Source organism: Mchenga conophoros, linkage group LG3, assembly GCF_057382185.1.
Source record: "Mchenga conophoros isolate Kocher_MC1m ecotype Shallow Benthic linkage group LG3, M_conophoros_male_GT1.1, whole genome shotgun sequence".
NCBI classification, from domain to species: domain Eukaryota; kingdom Metazoa; phylum Chordata; class Actinopteri; order Cichliformes; family Cichlidae; genus Mchenga; species Mchenga conophoros.
In genome coordinates this window covers 38,358,580-38,380,899 of record NC_140528.1, presented here as the reverse complement: position 1 = coordinate 38,380,899, position 22,320 = coordinate 38,358,580, and the positions used below count along the sequence as shown (strand labels likewise).

At 41.0% G+C, this 22,320-nt stretch overlaps 1 protein-coding gene, 2 long non-coding RNA genes and 1 pseudogene across 4 annotated transcripts in view; all 4 read left to right on the top strand.

The window, feature by feature from the left end:
• LOC146578510 (hemicentin-2-like) overlaps positions 1-22,320 on the top strand; it is an 871,231-nt gene that overhangs the window by 211,968 nt on the left and 636,943 nt on the right. The gene's annotated exons all lie outside the window — the stretch shown is intronic.
• The window catches only part of LOC146578535 (uncharacterized), a 59,392-nt pseudogene that overhangs the window by 17,424 nt on the left and 19,648 nt on the right, over positions 1-22,320 (top strand). The window lies entirely within an intron of this gene.
• On the top strand, positions 10,859-21,895 carry LOC146578536 (uncharacterized). The gene is made up of 2 exons (XR_014891500.1): positions 10,859-11,118; positions 21,332-21,895. It is a non-coding gene; the product is annotated as an uncharacterized LOC146578536 (long non-coding RNA).
• Positions 14,260-14,999, top strand: LOC146578537 (uncharacterized). The gene is made up of 3 exons (XR_014891497.1): positions 14,260-14,325; positions 14,411-14,522; positions 14,603-14,999. It is a non-coding gene; the product is annotated as an uncharacterized LOC146578537 (long non-coding RNA).

The window sequence follows — 22,320 nt, the reverse complement described above, 5'->3', positions numbered from 1 at the left end:
GAAATGATGCCGGCTTTTGCGAAAGCTCGAACAACAGTGCCAGCAGCCACGTTAGCACAAGCATCTACAATCCATTGGCAAATTGTGGCGTAACTCGCCCGGCGCTGCCTTCCACTCTTGGTGAAACTGTGGTCTCCATCGGTCATCCATCGCTGGATGTGTTTGTCGCCGATGTGTTTGCTGCAGTAGGAGCGGAAGATGGCCAGCTTTTCCTTATAATCCGGTGGAAGTTGCTGCGCTACCGTAGTCCTGGTCCGGATGGAAAAATGGCACCGTTTCATAAAAAGTGAAAGTGAAACTGCTTTTAGCCAAATGGTGACCGTCGAAACGCTTCTCCCGCTCGTTCTTTGCTCGATGATCGCCTTATGTCAGCTGCGTCTTCTTGACCTGTCGGAGCTTGTTTTCCAGCTTCCTCCACTTGCGAACCATCGATTCATTATTCTTAAATTCTCTCGCCGCTGCTCGATTTCCATGTTCCTCCGCGTAGCTGATGGCCTTCAGTTTAAACTGTGCTTCGTAAGCGTGTCTCTTTGCCATTTTCAGGGTTGTTAAAACAACGATGTCCTGCATAACGCACATACCTGTTCTTTTATACAGGTATGTGCAATAAAGTCAACGCACACACTTCACCCTTTAGCGTTCTCATGGTGTTCTCTACTACGTCCTCCTTACAACACACAGGGCGCACTGCGCTATAGGGCGCGCCGTACTTTTTGAAGAAAATCTAAGACTTTTAAGTGCGCCTTATGGTTGTGAAAATACGGTAAGCATAATTATGTACATTGCAGATGCAGAAGGGGCTGAACCCTGAGATGAATAAAACTATTCTGAATTGAGTTGTTTGGAGAAGATCTATGCTGATGAGTTGCAGTGTACATCTTCCCACACGTGTATTCAATAAATCATCATTTGACTGAACTCTTCTGGGCCAGTGTTGGTTTGTTCCTTGTGTGACCAAGTGGTCGGCGGGGTTATGAACAAAATAAATAAACTTGACAACGCCACCTAGGGGAATTACACCCCCAGGAAATATATTTAAGAAAAATAAATAAAAGGAATAAAAGAAGACCGCACAGATTCAAGGATGCACACTGAGGCAGGTTGGCTTCCAATATTAAAACAGTTTTATTTATAGAAATAAATAAAATATTATAAATAATATTTTATAAATAAAATATTAAAAGTCAAGATGTAGCGTCATTATTGACAGTGTCCTACAGTAAAAATAAACAATCGTGGAACTTGGACTTACCAGCAGCCGTGGAACCAAAAGAAAATCACACCAAAAGAATCACTGCAGACCACCCAGTGCTGTACAAAAGAAAGTGTGAAAACGACCCACCACCTGAGGTCCCAGGGCCACTGGCTCGTCCTCCTTCACTGAAATAAAACACAGAAAAGTATGTTAAAAGAATAAAAGGACACTGAGCGTCAGGCTCGCTACAAATCATAAAAAGACTAAAACACACTTTAATAACTTTAATAAAAGAAATCACACACACGCCCACACACACAGAGGAAAGGCTTATTCCCCACGGGTCAAACTACCACTCGTGCTGGTAATAATTATTCTCAGGCGTAGGCCGGTCTGGCTCCCCACCGGCTGAGACCGGCCACCCAGGCGATTTAGAGTCCCAGCACGACACTCGGGCAGAGAATCACTTCAGCCCGATCATAGAAGTGTGGGTACGAGCAACAGTCCAGGGTAAAATAGAACACCAGGCGAACCCAAAAAAAAGGTAAGCCTACTTAATAAAAACAAGATAAGACAAAACGAGACAAGACAGCAGACTCCACCAAGGAGGAGTTCACAACAGCAACTGAGAAGGCAGTCCACTCTTCCAATTTAGGTTGGACAATTTACCATGGAGAGGTGAGTACAGCAGTGAACCCTGAAACAGATAAATGTAACCTTAAACTCTTATAGCTATGAATGCTAATAAAAGTAGTTCTAACAGCTTACCCCAGGACCGGAGGCACTATACTCTCATTGGTGGAGATACCACGAACACCTCTCTCCGCAATGGCAGAATTAAACAGACTGCTGCGCTACAACAGGCCGGAAAAGGATATTAACACCAATTCCAGTATTCGGAGGGAATCCAAGGTTAAGCGAGAGCATACCTGTAGCTGTCGTATAATCGGCTCTTGCTGATCAGTCCGTCGCAGTACGCCAGCATTTACTGCTGTATCGTACCAGAAGCTCGGGAGGAATTAATCCAACAAGACATCGGCTTAGCTTTATACAGGCTAGCGCCACCCTGCAATCAATGTGCAGGTGGGTTCCCAATTAACCCGATCACCTGATACAAGGAGCGAGTGCAGTGGAAAGAGAGCGAGGGTGGTAGAGCGAGCGAGAGAGAGAGAGAATGAGAGAAGAAAAACAACGGAAGGCGAGTAGCCCATCTGGCTACACTTGCCTCAATATTTCGAATCGGGACACTACCAATACAGATCATTCACAGCTAGGCTAAAATAGAAGGATCTCAGTGATTGTGAAAACAGAGCTATTTAGGAGCAATAAGGCAGCGCAGCTAAAAGAGCCGAAGATCTCAAACACACTGAACACTCCTCACTCACTTAGAGAACCAACTTTCAGACTGATGACGCTGATGAGCTTCAAAGGTTTTCCAGCTCTCTTGATGACATGACACTCGTATGTTCCAGCATCATCTTGTCTCACATTCTTCAGAATCAAAGACACGTCTCCATCAGCTATCTGTCTGTCCTTCAGATCCACCTGGTTCTCAAAAGATGGATGCTGGTAATCTGGAACAAGTCATCCATGCTGATATAAAAGGACAAGTTCTTCATCTTCCAGTTCTGTTCTTCAGTTCTGCTCCACTCTACAACTATGACGATGTGAACTTGAGCTTGACATGTCAGAGTGACGTCCTGTCCAGACTCAGCTGTGATGATTTCGTGATCTGAAAGAGAGGAAACAACACAGCGCAGCGAGGTTAAAGGTCAAAGTAACACTGTTCACTTCTACAGCAGTCAATCAGAGTGATGATCAGACAGCACTAAACTGTACTTACACACAGAGAATTTTCAATAATATCACTTATCACAAAATTAATGTGTGCAGGCTCATGTTGCCTGCGCAAAAGAAGACGTCACACACAATCAAGGCTGGACTGGGACAAAAAATTGGCCCGGGCATTTTGACTAGAGACCGGCCCACCAGGATAAAGATTGAAAATTTGACGTCATTCAGTGTTAAACCGCAAAGGATTCTGGGAACTTGTGGCAAGAGGTACTAGCGCACGCAGGCTTTCAATTGAACTCAGTTACACAGCAATAAAAAGAAACACAAAAAATGGCAAGAAGCTGTTGTATTATTAACTTCAATAGTCGGTCGCATGACAGCCACGGCAAGCCGACGGGTAGAGAGATCGTTTTTTTTATCGGATTACATCGTTGAAGAGACATTTTTAAGCCATGTTTCCGAAGTAAGAGCCGACGGATGGTCTGGATATACCAAATATAACGTCCCAGAACACTCCAGCTCACATGTTAGTCTGCTCCAAGCATTCCCACAAAGGTCAGAGTTTTGTTGTAGTTAATGCATCATTTTTCTTAACATAATTGGTGATATAGGTTACAAGCAAGTCTGGCGCTGAACAGAAATTGTGGCGCTATGCTCCTTTGTTTATTGTGCATAAATAGTGAATTTTCCTGACACAATATTGCGTTTCGTTTCTGTTATTACCATGGTACATTGACAAAAACATATACTTTTATTCACAGGAGAAAACAGTTGTTTTGTATCACTAATTGTCCAGTGCGATTACAACATACAATATTATTGTCACTGCTACATTTCTGTAATGCTACCAGAAATTATTTCCACTACTAATTAATTACCGTTGAGCTCAAAGGTTATATTAATAAACGGTTAACGAATGTGTATTTATGACGACGATTTGTGAGACTGGTAAACTTACCTTTGTTCGTACGATGGTCTTTCGTTCTACACGGTGCATTTCAAGGTCCTGCACCCATCCGTCGGTAAACTGTACCTGGGCTTGTTGCAGTGACCTGAAGTTACTAAACTTCATGAGTGTATGCACTCACTCCAAGAACCGTGTAATTATAAATCTGAGCGTGGTGAAAGTTGGGCAGCACGCTAATGTCTTTTGTCCCTCTGTGTGCTCGTAAGGGTCTGACACTTTCACTCCTTTGATTTTTTCCTCGTATCTTTTCTTTGTCTTTTCGTCGAGTCTGTCTTTGTACGGACCGGCATTGTTCTCCTTTTGTTTTGTACATTCCTTTTTTGTGCGGCAAAGAAAAAACAAGAAGGTATTGGAACCGGAGAATGAACATTTTGCGGCGCTGCAAACGCTTGCATTTGATGCGGTACTTGGATTGTTTTGCCACGAGTTCCTGGCATGCAATGCGCGAAAATCACGTGATTGCTAAACAAGGGGGAGGGTGCATCCGGCCTCCTCGGCTGTAATTGGTCCAGCCAAGAGTCGATCATGACCAATTGACCAATCCAACACCTTTCATTATCTATACCCTTCCTAAAAAAAAAAAAAATCCATCGGCCCATAAAAACAAAATATCGCCAGCGGCCAGCAAATGCCCGGTATGCCCGATGGCCAATCCAGCTATGCACTCAATGCACTCTGTTTAGACCCAGACCAAACAATATTTCGTCTTGATGCATTCTCAATCATCCAGCAAAGTAAATCTCCGAAAGTTGAATCTGTTCATCTGGACGTAGCGTTTTGTGGGTTTTCTATAATGTTACATCATATTCTATAAGGATGTTATGTGTTTGTAGACTTTCTGCCCAGTTTGACCCATTTAGCAGAAGTCAGCATGTTTAAGGCTCTGATATCTATTCTGTATGACTTAAAGCAGTTATGACATGGTCTGATTTCCTCATCCAATAAAGGAATATTTAATATATCAGTCTACTCTTCATTCTATCAGAAACAGTTATCACAGCTCGTACATTTTCATTTTGCACATATATGTAAGCATTGAGCCAAATTTAGTAATGCCAACAAATTAAATGAACATTATTTGTCTCGTACATATAATACATCTATACATATTTATACACTGTAAAAGATTCTTGTCTTTGAGTGAAGATTTATGGTGATGGGAAATATAAATAACTGAAACTTGAATCTTTACTGAAGCTCAGTGTTTGACACAGAGTTCACTCACATGTGCTGTACTATGGAAGAAATATAGTATCATCAGAATTCAAGTATTTTTAGACATTGAATTTATGACACTGAATTTGTATCCTCCAAATTTCCCTGCAAAAATATTCACCTGCAAAAATTCACCTGCAAAAAATTCACCTGCAAAAATTCACCTGAAAAAAATTCACCTGCAAAAATTCGCCTGCAAAAATTCAACTGCAAAAGTGATGAACTTTAATGACCCAAGCCAGAGCAATCAGCACCAGATCGAGTCGAGTGGCTCTCAGCCAATTAAATTACGCTGTTTGATCACATGACACCGTTAGCCAGCAGTGTGTCTCCTAAAAGAGAGCTGTTTAAAGGTGAGTGATTAAGTTTTTCTCCTAAATAGAGATCATTACAGAATGCCTAGTCCTACTTAAAATCCCATTTATTTATTTTTTTATTTTTTTATCATCTACTCGAACTAAGGAAAACGTTTGACTAACTCAAAGACAATTTCCACGCCTCCCCTGCCTGTCTGCAGAGGCAGTTTTGAATTTAGGAGCAGCAAGATGGAAGCGGCAAACCCTGGCGATTCTCCGGTAAGTATATTGTTATTTATCTTCAAGTTTGTCTTTTGAAACGTTAATGTTATTTAAATCCGTTGCTCACGTATAAAGTACACAGACGGGGTCTTTGCTCAACTCGTCTGAGGCGTGTCTCACTAAGCGCTACATGCTGGCATCCTGCTAACCGAGCTACCATTTACATGCTGTGCTTTAGAAAATAGGATACTCGTTAAAAAAATACTCCGCAGATATTGATAGATAGACGAACACTGCAAATATAATGTTGGAAACGAGAACGGCCTTTGGTGAAGGGGTAAAATACACCATGAATAAAGCCATATAGTGAATTGGCTGTCATGGTTGCAGAACAGCCTGATTTAATGACAAGAATGGGGAAGAGTGAGGTGAAGTGAACCAAAGCCACAAAACACAGTCAGAAGAGGCGGCAAAAGGGCAGTGATCTGTCCGTCAGTATGAAGTTGGTGTGTGCTTTGGTGAACAAAAACTCCAGACCGGTAGCAGGAAGATGGGAGACTCGTGTTTCACTGGAATAGTGGTGAATTAAAACATCCTTTGTTGGGGACATTTCGGTGTAAATGCATCCATACAGGTGAGACAGAGGCAGACCAGACAGTGAAGAAAACAAGGCAAACATTAGAAATATTAAAACGGAAATATAGGATTAATATAACATACAATTTGGGAAAATGTAAGGAACGCAATGTAAATGATATTGTAAAGTCATTAAAACAGCATACTCTGATTAAAAGAAACATGTAATTGGGTAGGATAATAATGTTAAAAAAACATGTACAAGATGGGTATGTATACTTGTAGCCAGAATTTAACAACTATAAAGTTGTAGCATGTCAGTACCTTACCCCATCCATTATATCCACACTTTCAGAAAAGGATATGGTCAATATCTTTACAAATACTATCTAAACTTAAATGGGATATTCCCTCTGCTTCTTCTGCTTCTCGTATACACCCTCAGGGTTTGTGATCAGCCAGCGGCTGATATGATCATTAATCCTGTAAAATAATATTCTTTCGGTTTATGAATCTGTTTGCATGGATTTCTTAATCCGTTTCCACTGTTAGCAGAAGTTGTGCATGCAGTTTTGGTGTGCTGCTCTCCAAGACTACAAGCTGTGTTAAAGTTGGAAGTAACTGGCCGATGTTCCACTGTTGAAGATCAGCTGTGCCCATTTGTTGCACATTGTGGGTATGGAGAAGTTGAGGCCCTTGCAGGCTACCCACAATTTCCCCAAACTGAGCGATTATACATCTTGCTTCCATATTTGTATCTTGTGTCACTAAAAATACATTTTATTTTAGTTTTATACATTGATTAATGACCTGCAGAATCTCCTTATCATATAAGGTGATTCATAATTGTCACTTTATGCTTTCTCCATTTTGAAAGTGATTACATCCTTGCATTACATACTTTAGGTTCATTTTCTGCAGGCAGGTTTCTGACAGAACAGGCAGATTTACACTATAACCTGCAGCAATGGACACATAAAGAAATGAAAAATTACATGTATGTGCTAACTTTCTAAACACTGTTACATTTATGATTAAGTAGATAAAACATTTATGTCAGCCTTGGCTCATAGTTCATTTAAAGACAAGAACTTTGTGTGTGTTTCAGGTCCTGCACTCTCAAAGACTGAATGAACCTGCATTGCAGCCATGGGTCACTGTGAGCATCACAGGGAAGGTTGAAGCCGCCCGCTGCAGCTGTAAGGCCGGAGTCACGGAGACCTGCACCCACGTCACTGCTCTTCTGTTTAATGTAGAAGCAACAGTGTTGATCCGTGGCACAAGGACTGTTACAGATGAACCTGCATACTGGGTTTTGCTGGGTAATATGACCAAGATACAGCCAGAGGTTGGCCATAAGATGGACTTCTCCTCTTCAGCTGCCCAAAAAAAGGCTCTCAATCAAAACATAAACAGACCATCTGTAGTGACAGGTAAAAGGAGCCGTCCTCAAAACAGAAAAATCCCACCTGCTACTGTGGAGGAGTTGTCACTGCTATAATGCCATCATGTTTTATCTAGGGGTCTAGATTTATGCCTATAGTGTACTGCCGTGTAAATAATTTGCATTTACTGAATGAGTATCGCTGTTCAAAAATTAAATAAAGAAACAAACTAATTTTTGCCTTTTTTTTTTTATTAAAACCACTTCATAGAACATCACATCAGTTACAGTGTAGAATCCATGTCACTGGAGCATTTTGATTCAATAAACAGTAAAAAGGTGAGCTGTGAAGACCAAGGACAAGTGCAGTTCACAGGTTTTCTATCCAAGGAATCCCAGAAGATTGCATGGTGTCATTGCCCAGCAGTTGTTCGCAGGACATATGGACTCAACCGCAACAATCCCTCACACTGAGCAGCATGAAGTGACAGTGCAGAGGAAAAACTCCAGCAGAACCAGAACCCGGTTCAGTACCAGCAGCCATCTGGGTTTGGAGGAGAGAGACAGAGACACAGAACTACCAAAAGTATAATTTTTTATGTGATTGACTGCTGTTGTAATTCAAGCCCTGAGTGTAGAGCAGGTAAGATATAAAGTTGCATCCTAAATTCCATGCTCATGCAGAGTGTTTAGTTTATGACTTTTTCACCTGGTCATTTCTTGATGAACAGATGGTCTTTTAACAGTGGAACATCGGCCAGTTACTTCCAACTTTAACGCAGCTTGTAGTCTTGGAGAGCAGCACACCAAAACTGCATGCACAACTTCTGCTAACAGTGGAAACGGATTAAGAAATCCATGCAAACAGATTCATAAACCGAAAGAATATTTTACAGGATTAATGATCATATCAGCCGCTGGCTGATCACAAACCCTGAGGGTGTATACGAGAAGCAGAAGAAGCAGAGGGAATATCCAGTTTAAGTTTAGATAGTATTTGTAAAGATATTGACCATATCCTTTTCTGAAAGTGTGGATATAATGGATGGGGTAAGGTACTGACATGCTACAACTTTATAGTTGTTAAATTCTGGCTACAAGTATACATACCCATCTTGTACATGTTTTTTTTAACATTATTATCCTACCCAATTACATGTTTCTTTTAATCAGAGTATGCTGTTTTAATGACTTTACAATATCATTTACATTGCGTTCCTTACATTTTCCCAAATTGTATGTTATATTAATCCTATATTTCCGTTTTAATATTTCTAATGTTTGCCTTGTTTTCTTCACTGTCTGGTCTGCCTCTGTCTCACCTGTATGGATGCATTTACACCGAAATGTCCCCAACAAAGGATGTTTTAATTCACCACTATTCCAGTGAAACACGAGTCTCCCATCTTCCTGCTACCGGTCTGGAGTTTTTGTTCACCAAAGCACACACCAACTTCATACTGACGGACAGATCACTGCCCTTTTGCCGCCTCTTCTGACTGTGTTTTGTGGCTTTGGTTCACTTCACCTCACTCTTCCCCATTCTTGTCATTAAATCAGGCTGTTCTGCAACCATGGCAGCCAATTCACTATATGGCTTTATTCATGGTGTATTTTACCCCTTCACCAAAGGCCGTTCTCGTTTCCAACATTATATTTGCAGTGTTCGTCTATCTATCAATATCTGCGGAGTATTTTTTTTAACGAGTATCCTATTTTCTAAAGCACAGCATGTAAATGGTAGCTCGGTTAGCAGGATGCTAGCATGTAGCGCTTAGTGAGACACGCCTCAGACGAGTTGAGCAAAGACCCCGTCTGTGTACTTTATACGTGAGCAACGGATTTAAATAACATTAACGTTTCAAAAGACAAACTTGAAGATAAATAACAATATACTTACCGGAGAATCGCCAGGGTTTGCCGCTTCCATCTTGCTGCTCCTAAATTCAAAACTGCCTCTGCAGACAGGCAGGGGAGGCGTGGAAATTGTCTTTGAGTTAGTCAAACGTTTTCCTTAGTTCGAGTAGATGATAAAAAAAATAATAAAAATAAATGGGATTTTAAATAGGACTAGGCGTTCTGTAATGATCTCTATTTAGGAGAAAAACTTAATCACTCACCTTTAAACAGCTCTCTTTTAGGAGACACACTGCTGGCTAACGGTGTCATGTGATCAAACAGCGTAATTTAATTGGCTGAGAGCCACTCGACTCGATCTGGTGCTGATTGCTCTGGCTTGGGTCATTAAAGTTCATCACTTTTGCAGTTGAATTTTTGCAGGCGAATTTTTGCAGGTGAATTTTTTTCAGGTGAATTTTTGCAGATGAATTTTTTGCAGGTGAATTTTTTTCAGGTGAATTTTTGCAGGTGAATTTTTGCAGGTGAATATTTTTGCAGGGAAATTTGGAGGATAAAAAATCAGTGTCATAAATTCAATGTCTAAAAATACTTGAATTCTGATGATACTATATTTCTTCCATACTGTACCAGTGTACCTGCACATGTGATGTGACAATAAAAGTGAATTGTTTACGTGAATTGTTCAAGTTCACTGCTGTAATAACTAATAATGATTAATATAATAACTATAATATTGGCCATATTATATTTACACTGACTTTAGTCTCATGAACAACATAATTGTTATTTACTAGCTAATCTTAAAATGACTGTTCAGTACAGAAATGAAGCCCAACAATCATGTTTTACAGTCATGTGGTCTCAGCCTCAGATACTTATTAAATCACACAAAGCTCGTGTAGAAACAAACGAACAAATGAACAAAATATGTTCTCCTTCATTTCTCTCAAACAAAGCTGTATGAAACGTTTCCAGCGGTTAGTATCATGGTTGCTAGGCAACCTGGGCAGCGCGACGGAGATCGACCGGCATTTCACAAGCCTCGCACTTCCGGCCTTAGCGGTCTTTGAGTACGAGGCCCTTGTGGACCGTTAAGGCTGCGTACTTTAGGGCTGCAGAACCTGAATTGGGATACAGCCTAAGGCTGTTCCAATTCTCAGCACCGGTCCTCTCTTTCCCTGAGTCCTTAGCAAATCTCCTTCCCACGATGACGTTTCCAACGAGGGCAAGAAAAAGAGTTTAGGAAAAGGAGATAGGCGCTACATTTGAAATAACACCCCACATGGTTACGTTGGTCTGCTTAGTCACGTGACCGCACAGCAACAAATCACAGCAGAGCCGGAAAAGGAGGCGGAGCAAAGTGTGTGTGCAGGAGAGGAGTCGAGCAGAGAGAGCTGCTTTTTCATGAAACGGGAGTAAAGTAGTAAACTTACAGGAACATATACCACTGCCAACGTTGGGATTAATTTCTGCATCGATCTGCACACCCTTGTGTCCTGGATCGTAGCCGAGATCAGCGTGAACCACGTGGGTCTCTGCTCCCTGATCTGTTTCTTAAGACTTTCAGCTTCATCACGGAGTTTCTCTCGGTTTGTGGGCTCATATAAAGGTAATCACCGAGCCAACTTTAATGTGGGTTCAGTTTATGTTGTTGCTGTTAAGAATAATAGATTGCTTGGTATACACTGGAGTTAGACAGACTGTAGAGTTTGTGATTGTCTGCAACATTATAATCTGGCGGTTGCTATGGGGTAAGAATACATACAGAAAAATAGTCTTTGAATATGAACAAAGGGTGCAGGGCAGGAGAAGAGCCAACCCTCAGGACAGGAAGCCACAGGTACAAGCGTGGGGGAGGGCTGTCACTACCGAGAAGGGTCTGGCTGCAGCCACTGTGGAGCTCCACAGTAACCGGAAACACGTGACCTCCACAGTAACCGGAAACACGTGACCTCCACAATAACCGGAAACACGTAACTTCGGTTAAATCGACTTTGACATCGAAAACTAAATTGCGTTTTTGTCACTATTGATGCTGCCGAGAAATAAAAATGTTTTTAAGTGGGGGGTTTTAACACTCTGGGTTTGTTCAAAAAAATTCACCATCCCCTAAATTGTTCGTGGCCAAAAGTGACACTTGCTGTTTCGCTGATTTATTTATTTTTTTACAGTACATCGCGTTGTGCGTTCTGATTGCTGTAGATCATTGTCAATCAATCTAGTCCAGTGTCTCCTGTACAGGAGCGGTCCCTAATAGGCCCACGGACCGGTCCCGGTCCGTGAGTCTTTTGGTACCGTTCCGCGAGAGTTGATCCTCCGGTGTGAAATGTATGGTTGTAGTTGTGTGTCTTATTTTGAAAGAACTATTTACGCGTTACCATAGCGACCAGATAGCGTTAAGAAGCAGAGAGGAGGATGTCACTGTCATTGTTATTGGCGCACAGCTCAAGTCACGTTTATTATTACATTTACAAAATACCACAGTTTCTTTTTTTTATTCTTTTGTTGTATTTATCCGCGACACCTTAAAGGTCGTTCCCTGAAAATATTGTCTGACATTAAAGTGGTCTGTGGCGCAAAAAGGTTGGGGACTCCTGCTGTACAGTACAGAATGCGTTTAGCTTGTCGAATTTACATAAATCTTTGATGCTAGCAGTGTAACTCTGAAGTGCTGTACTGTATGTTTGGAAGTTTTCTCCCAAACAAACACAACAATGCCGACGAAACGTTTTGCACCCTCAAATGCACCTTTAGGTTTCATTCCATAATACTGGACTTATGTTTCTACGAAGGTTTGAACTCTAAGAGTGTTTAAACAAAAGAGAAAAGTGTGACAATGTTCATGCCTGTCTGAGAAAAGTGTATAAAGCATGTAGTGAGGGGTTTTACAGTCTTAACATCTGTAATAATTGTAAAAAATAAAGTTGGCTACTTCATGGATTTCACCTACCGCGGGTTATTTTTAGAACGTAACACCAGCGATAAACGAGGGACTGCTGTATTATTAATAGTAGAGTCTGGGACATCTAATTGATTAACATCAACATTGATTATTATGCACTATTATTTTTGTTCAAGGAGAGCCAAAAATATAAAACTCTCTCAGCTTGTTTGTTGCCAAAAATGGCCACTTTTTGTGTATGTTCACAAAATGCTATAAAATGTTTCTTAAAACATTTATCTACTTTTACCGACGTGACTCTTTAAAATAGCACCAGTCCTTTTCATCAAAATCAAAATTGTATCTAAATTTTTTACTCTTTATAGCCAATTAGGTTATATATTACCATTAACTTTTCAGATAAAACGGTGATAAAGTCCTAATGTTTTCATGAAACTTCCTTTTATTCCCCATCTGAGCATCGGGGAAAAGGCTGTCTTGCAATTGTTGAGGTCACTAGTGTGTGCCCCATTTCTTCCAGGATCACTCTCTTTATAGGTTTTAGTGGACTCATAGTACTGCGAAGTGGTTTCATGGTACAAAGGGATTGTATTCCAAGATCTGGGAGACTGTAGAAATGAGCAGTGATGCCTTTCCTACCATCTTTCCAGAAAAATAAGTGATCTGTAAGCTGTTAGGCTTACTTACAGCAGCAGCACTTTCTGCACCTGCATAAACTCCAGGACACATTTACTAACGATGTTTGTTGCTGTATGTGCTGCAGCTTTGAATTTTTTAATAATATATATTTTGTTAATATTTTGGCTATGGTGTCTTGTTATGAAATGTAAAAGAGTAAAAGTGTTGTTAGCAGGTGCGTCAAAGCTAAGTTTGACTGGGAAACTTAAAGCTCAATAGGCTGCATCAACAGAAATTCACTGCAGCCTATGTAATATTTCATGCGTCATAATTTATTCTACTCTATCTTGCAAATACATATTTGTGTGGCAATGTCATGCACAACACACACAACTATTAGATCCTTAAGATCAAACCCGTGTCATTGTTTTGGTCCACTGCAGTGCAGGGCCCTGTTTCAGGAAGCCGGTTTAGTGGAAAAACTGAGTAAGTATACCCTGAGTTAACGAAAACTCTGGGTTTTCGGTTTCACAAAGCGAGTTCAGCTGAAGCCTGAGTGAGTCACTATGACGACACACGCCGTGAAGCTAACCTGCCCCCTAGCAGGTTTACTTCAACTAACCCTGACTGTCTCCGCCCCTTTGTCGGAAACCTGACAGTAGGAAGTGTCGGACATGGCGTGTCCCTTCCTTGAAGAGCCAGTAGATCATGAAGCCCAAATCCTCCGCAGAGCTCTCCGCCGGGAGAGAGTGATTAGAGCGCGTTTGGACATTTTATCATTTCCTGATGATTTTCTGTGCGAACGTTACCGTTTCTCAGCACAATCTATAAGTTATTTGAATAACATCCTCAGGCCATATATTACGCATGTGACACATCGCGGACATCCTCTCAGTTCTGTACATATTATTTGTATTGCACTTCGGTTTTTTGCAAACGGGAGCTTTCTGTATAATATTGGTGACGCTGAGCACGTTTCCAAGGCTACCGTCTGTCGGGCAGTCAGGAATGTTACAGTTGCACTGAAACGTCTCCTGCACTCATCTGTGGTGTTACCCGGTCATAGACCCACAAGATTCATCAAAGAGGGATTCCACAAAATTGCAGGTATCAGGATGACCAAAACTTAATTTATGATGTGGTGATATTTGAACTACTACTTAAATTGTACATTTATTTTCACGGTTCCCAGGCGTGATTGGCTGTACAGATGGCACTCACATTCCAATCATTGCTCCTTTAGTAAATGAAGGAGACTATGTGAACAGGAAGTCTTTCCACAGCATTAATGTACAGGTACATAGTTCCCTGTAGCATTTCAAACTAACAAATTATTTCATCATGGTGATGGATGCTAATTTGTGTTCTCTGCACTGTGAAGATCATATGTGATGCTGCCAACATTATCACAAATGTGGAAGCCAAGTGGCCAGGCTCTGTTCATGACTCACAAATATTCCGTGAATGTACACTGAGCACAAAATTTGGACATGGTGAGTTGAGAATACTTTAAAATATATAAAGACCAATTGCTTCAGGGACATTTGAACTGAAGTGTATCCTTCTGTCTTAGGAGAGTTCACTGGCTACTTGCTTGGTGATAGGGGGTATCCATGTTTACCCTATTTGCTTACCCCTTACCCTGACCCTGAACCGGGCCCACAGCAGCGATATAATCTGGCTAATTGCAGGACAAGAGCCAGAATTGAAATGACTATCGGAATGCTTAAGGCCCGGTTCCAGTGCCTGCAAAGACTCAGGGTCACCCCAGAAAGGGCATGTGACATTATTGTTGCATGTGTGATTCTTCACAACATTGCCACAATTAGAGGAGAACACTGTCCTTCTGAACCAAACATCAGCAGTGATCCAAACCATGAACATCCTGACCCTCCCACGGACATACAAGATGGAAGCGCAGTCAGAGACACCATATGTCACAATCATTTCTTTTGACCCATCACCTCAACATGTTGAAAGACGGAAAAACAGATTTTTTGTTCAACTGGCTTTATTGGTCGCCTGTGTTTCCTGTACACAAAGTATTAAAAGATGTAAACCTCATAAAGTGTCTCTGTTGCTTCCTCCTCTGTAACAGCTGTCAATGTTTCTTCATTATTTTCCTGTAGTAAGGAAATTAACAACATTGCTGTTCTACTGTAAACTCATATAATCTGTGGAGTATTACTCACAACTGCATGTTGGTCTGGCTCAACAGGAGGCTGCACCAGATGCAGTACACCACCACCATCAACTGATAGAATATGAGGTTTATACAGGTCACTTATAACTTACAAGGGACCAAATGGCAATTAACAAACATACCAATCACCTTACACTTCATTGTCATTATGCTCTCAAAGACAACCAAGACTGAGGGAAGGCAAAATCAGTAGGAAAATAACTTCACTACAAAATAATTCATTATGGTAAAGAGTTTATCAAATGAATGAGCAGCACTGCAAAGGTGACTGTGAAGAAAGGATGTATGCACATCATGTATTATTTTGAATTTACCTCTTATGTAGGCACTTGTGTCTTGCGGGGTTATTGACTCAGAGGATGTCCCCGCAGAGATGCCTTCGGCCACAGGGCGCCCACTGTTTTGGCTGAGGGCCAACTGCTCAGCCTCTGTGAGTGGTGGTGGTGGAGGACCCCCACCTGTTTTTCGGGCCTCCGCTTTTTTTCTGTTGGCTATAACGGGCCACATTTGAGCATACAGAGTAAGCAAATGTGTACTTGTAATGTGCTCAGATAATTTCAAAAAGTGCTTACAGAAAGAAAATTAATGTAGCCTCTAACTGCAATTGATTTACAGACCAAGCACTATGGCTCATAATACAATTACACCTTACCTGTTTGGACTATATTTTTATATTTCATTTTTACTTGCTGCCAGGCACGTTTGGGGCCTGTTGGGTTGCACCTGCGCTCACATCACGTCACAAAATAAAATGTATAAAATAACAAATAAAATAACATATGATAAAATAACGTGTTAAATGGGTGGAAATCCCTAGATCAATGTTTATATTAACACTCACGCATTGACTCTGTCGGCTATGTTTTGCCATGCATGCTCCCTTTCTTTTGCAGCTGTGGCTGTGTTACTTTTTTCCGCGGAATTTGCATGTTATCGGCATATGCTGCCATCAGAATTTCGGCCTCAAGCGCTGTGAAATACATTGACCGCGCCTTCTTTCCCTCCGTCTCCATGGTGACTCGCTTAATCTGTGCTCCGCTTATCAGGGCTTTATGTATCCTCATCCGCGCGCTTCACTTGGGGTTAAAGCAACTCCGCGTTGATTGAACTACTTGTTATCAGCCTTTCTGAAACCGAATATTCCGAGTTGGACAGTTCGGGGTTACTCAACCCTGCGTATCTTTTTTCACTCTGAGTTTTCTAAACCGGCTTCCTGAAATAGGGCCCAGTAGTCAAAAAAAAGAATAAGTGAAGTGTCCACAATTGGCCAGGATAGAGCCCAGTGTTAATGTTTAAAATGTATAAAAATATTATTGATTACAATTCTTTACTGTTAATATCAACAATAAGCTTTTTATTTTGAAATTACAACTTCAAAAAAAATGCTGTTACATTTAATGCTGTTACACTGTAATCCTTTATTATAAGTATGGACACAGAATAAAGTGAACAACATTTTGAAATAAGTTTAATTTGAATTTTGTACTACGTAAAAAACAAAACAAAAAAGCAACAACATATTAAACAAACAAACAAACACAGCCAGTGCCTTCATTTGTCCATTACATGTCATAGCACTGACCCTTAGCCCCTGCTCATCAGCACATGCTTTCAAAAAGAGCTCCATGTCCTCTGCAAACTGAAAAACAACGAGGAACAAGTCCCTTGCTCCAGTGTCTTCTTCCTCTGACATGTCTCTTAAGACCCTCTGCTGGTCCCCTTGATTTAAGGACAGATATTTTGGCATTGTTACATGTCCACGGAAAAGTGCCTTATTTTGGACAACCCACTGCACAGCAGGACACAGATCTTCAACAACTGCTGGCTCCTGTGTCAGGCAAATGGGGATGAAAACAGTTATTTCTCTGTTGCAGAACAGTTTTTTAACAGTTGTAGGAGCCATAATTGAATGTATTGAATTTTGATGATCACTGGGTTTTTATTTGTTTGGTTGTTATGGGAGTCACGTGGGTGCTAGCGGTGACATAAATGGGCGTTGTCAGTCTGTCATTCATGGGTTTTGATTTTGACAGAGAGGAGGGCTTGGTAGCCGTAATTTTTGTTGACCGCTGCACTACATGTTTCGCTTCGTTTATTAGAGCCTGTGACGTTGTAAGAGTCTGAATCAGGAGCTGATGATATTACTCTGTAAACTCTCAAAGTACTTTAATAAACAAGCAAACAATTCCATCTCTCGCATTATTGCGTAAAGTTGACAGCGCGTCAGGCAAATAGGCAGGCTCCAGCCCCGGCCTGTAGCGACTGTGGAAGTCGCTACAACAGTTATTCAAATGTCACTAACCATGTAATTACACTACTGTTTAAAGTGAATACTGACCTGACTGACTTCCTGGAACTTGCGCTTTTTCAGTCTGAAAATTGGCACGTGTTGTCCTTCAAGCACAGCTTTGGCTTCCTCTCTCCAGTGTGCAAATAGCTTGCCAGAGCTACGAAGAGTAAGGCCACAGTGAGGGCATGTCATTTTCATGGACTTTCCATCAGCTGCAGTTTTATTGAACACAGAGGGTGGAGCATATGAATGTTCTAACAAAGACTCAGAAAATGGTTCAGATACCGAAGACAAAACCTTGGGGGGGGGGGGGGGAGACGGGGCTCCTCGAAGAGTACTGCCGGAGGAATATGGGTCTCCTCGGAGAGTTCAGCGGGGAGCAGTCCTGATAATGGTGGCTGACTTGGCACTGAAGAATGCTGACAAGACAATATATGCCTTGCCATATCCCCACGCCGTATGATTGTAATCTTACAGACAGGGCGGTGAAAGTGTCCTGTTGTCCTGCAAGCCAGCCTGCACCGGCATATCATTTTATCTGTAAGAGAAAAAACAAACAAACAAACAGATGTAATTTAAATGTAGTTGTATAGAATGCAATCAATTTGTCTAACAATCAGATTGTACATGTTAACAAAAACATCCAAGCCAACCTCAATAATGAAAGCAAAATGGTATGGATCACAAAAGTTATGTCAAGAAAAGTGGTGAAAAGTAAATAAAAATATATTTTATAAAAACACTATTTTGGTTGCAGATGAATGCACTGAACTGTACAATATCAACAGCAACTTTTATGTCAACAAAGATACTGCAGAAGTGCTTAAAAAAAGTGCATATTTATAACTATAAAGTATATTTAATACAAACATACCTTTGAAAGGCAAAGCATTTTTTTATATGCACACTTAGATGCTCCTCAATCTTTGCCCTGACAGTAGGGCTGAAAGTGGGGCACAGAGGGCAGTGAAAGAGTCCTCTGCAACACGTGTTGCATTCCTGCAATTCTGGCTTTAAGCCCGAATTCCGGATTGATATGTGCATCTAAAACAGAGAGAGAAACAGATAAACACCATATACACATTTAAGTTAAGGTTTTAGCAGAAATAACAATTTACAGTTGGCATGTAATAGATTTGGGAAGAAAATTCTTGAAAAAAACCCACAAATATTTTACAAGACACTTTAATTTGTGAGACATGTTTCTATTGACATATAACAGTCAATTGAACAGGGGCTAACTAAAATCTGGGCAATAAAAAAGCTGTACAGAAAAGAATGACGAATAGAAGTATTGATAAATATATAAATCTGTTTGTGATGAAATTTACAGTGTTGACGCTAACAGTTTAGATACCTCTGTTTAAAAAGCACTGACTCGACTTTTTAGTCAAGTCGAAGTAAGAAGTACAGGGTCTAAAATATAATTTATGTACAAAATATTGAAGTAATCTTGCGTCCAAAGCACGCGTGCGGGGGGCTGATTTACAAATGTACGCATTACAAAGTACAGATACGCGTGCTAAAATGTGAGAAGTAGAAGTATAAAGAAGTATACAGTAGGCACAAAAAAGTACAGCAGTAAAGTAAAGATACCAGAAAATTCTACTTAAGTACAGTATTGAAGTATTCGTTATTTTGCATCTCTGACGCCAACAATAAATCATACTCTAATGCAAAATGTGTTTTTTGCTTCTTCTCGCCCACAGAAGCCGTTAATCCAGCTCTCTTACTTAAACCAGGCCCAGGAAAAAGCATATCTGTGTGTTTCTCTGCCATGGAGCACGATGAAAAAACATTAAAATAAGGAGGAATGTTTTTGTAACGCAAAAAAAGTGTTTCATAAAGACTTAACCAACCTTTGCGATCAACTTGCATGACTTCCACGGTATCCATGCGTGTTTACGGCTAGTGTGGAGGTCACGTGTTTCCGGTTAGTGTGGAGGTCACGTGTATCCGGTTACTGTGGAGCTCCACAGTGGCTGCAGCCAGGTGCTCTTGTCACTACCCGATCCGTACCGGAAACCCGATCGGTACCCCGCATGTGCGAAAGGTGTCTACTTCCGGTTGAAGCATTTTACGATAGTTACAGGTCAGAGTATCTGTTAAGATGTTAAAAATAACAAGTATCTCTTAACATGTTTCCGATAATGAAACATTTAATATAATGTAGACAAAAATAAAAAAATTAAAAGATAGTGACAGATCGGGTCTACCCGATCCGTACCGCACATGTGCAGGGGTTTTCTTCTTCTTCTGTTCGTTTAATGGCAGTGTACTCCCCAGTGTACGAGGACACCGCCACCTGCTGACTGAGCGAATGAACCCTATTGTAAACTGAATTAGCGTCATTACAAACGTGTGTTAAATTTGATTTAGTGATAATCGAGTGTGTTTATGCTTGTCGGTGTGGAGAGGATTGTTGGAAAAGTGATGATAATGTCCGCTATCACTGTCAATTGCCAGTAAACACTTCATCTGGCTGCTGAATCTTCGCGTGACATATTATAAAGTCTGTATTATTAACTCTGTCATTAGGCACCATTCTTCTTATTTTACGGCGCTGTTGTTCAATCGGGGAACGCTTTCTGTTGAGGAGAAAAGCAAAAATTTGTTGCGGATACGGATTATTCATTGTTTAAATGTCCTGGTAGTCAAAAAGGAGGCAGAGCTGCTGAGAAATGCTAGGAGCTAACTGGGCGCTAACCATATCATTCAAACATATTGAATGTCGCAATGTTGGCAAAGAGAGGAAGTGACGTAAGATTTGCGCATGCGGGGTACCGATCGGGTTTCCGGTACGGATCGGGTAGTGACAAGGGCAATCAGCCTGTAGAATAGGACTTCATAGGGCTTTGGAGTTGACGTCACGCCACAAAGCATTGTGGGAGCGCAGCGTCGTTTTCGGGGTCTACGAATCAAAACAAACACACTGTGTTGGAACGACGACTACAAGAAAGATGCTTAAAAGCAGCTCAAAAGAGAATGGACTGTATAGAGACCGATTGCGTCCAGAGGCGAAGTGGCGGTACTTGCAGAAAATAGCGTGCATTGGAAATGTGGACCCGTATGAAATACGGCCGTGGAGTAGAAACCCTGAAGACCAACCGCTACTGACGTAGCCTGACATATTTTCGGACCTTGTCTGTGGAATCAGCGCGTACAAGTCGTCATTCAAACAAAGGTAAGTCAGCTCGAGTACTGCGAGTGAAACGCGTTTGATTTCCCTGCAAACATTCACATTAGTGCAGCATAAATTCATTCATGAGGGGAAATTACAGTGAGAACATGTGGAGGCTGTTAGATGGATAACATAGTGAGTTCAGTGCATTGATGTGACATTGTCCTGAAGGATTGTTATTCTTTATGGTTAAAGAAATTGCACTATTCATATTTATTATAAATAATCCTAATTACACATCTTGCTTCCATGTTTGTATCCTGTGTCACTAAAAATACATTTTATTTTAGTTTTATACTTTGATCAATGACCTGCAGAATCTCCTTATCATATTAAGTGATTCATAATTGTCACTTTATGCTTTCTCCATCTCTAAAGTGATGACATCCTTGCATTACATACTTTAGGTTCATTTTCTGCTGGCAGGTTTCTGACAGAGAACAGGCAGATTTACACTATAACATGCAGCGTTCTATAGATGGACACATAAAGAAATGAAAAATCACATGTTTGTGCTAACTTTCTAAACACTTTGTTACATTTATGATAAAGTAGATTAAACACATTTACGTCGGCCTTGGCTCATTAGTTCTTGTCTTTAAATGAACTTTGTCTGTGTGTGTTTCAGGTCCTGCACTCTCAAAGACTGAATGAACCAGCATCGCAGCCATGGGTCACTGTGAGCATCACAGGGAAGGTTGAAGTCGCCCACTGCACCTGTATGGCCGGAGTCGCAGAGACCTGCAGCGATGTCGCTGCTCTTCTGTTTAATGTAGAAGCAACAGTGTTGATCTACAGCACAATGACTGTTACAGATTAACCTGCATACTGGGTTTTGCTGGGTAATATGACCAAGATACAGCCAGAGGTTGGCCATAAGATAGACTTCTCCTCTTCAGCTGCCCAAAAAAAGGCTCTTGATCAAAACATAAACAGAACATCTGTAGTGACAGGTAAAAGGAGCCGTCCTCAAAACAGAAAAATCCCACCTGCTACTGTGGAGGAGTTGTCACTGCTATTGGATACTTTGCTGGAACACAGTAAAGCTGTGGGTTGTGGGAATGACCCATAATGTTTTATCTAGGGGTCTAGATTTATGCCTGTAGTGCACTGCCGTGTAAATAATTTGCATTTACTGAATATATACTGACTGAGTCCCACTGTTCAAAAGTTGAATAAAGAAACAAACTAATTTTTGCCTCTTTTTTTTATTTTATTGAAACCACCTTATAGAACATCACATCAGTTACAGTGTAGAATCCATGGCATTTATCAGAATCAGAATACTTTATTCATCCTGAGGGAAATTAGGGGTTACAGCAGGCAGCACGCTAATGGCGCATGCGCACTCACAAAGGAACCTTCTGACCAACTTTACACAAACATCACATTGGGCAGACATGTCAGAAAGGTAGGCTGATAGGAAAAAACAACGAAAATACACTACATGAGGTAAGAGGAGGAGAAAAAAAACTCCACTCAGACTGAGCTCCTAGTGGGAGAACAGTTTGAGAACAGAAAAAACACCTCAGCACAAAAGCACATGACTATCAATACACCATAGAAACACGAGACAAGCAACAGGGGCGGGTAAAGGGTAAGAGAGAGCCGGTGTAG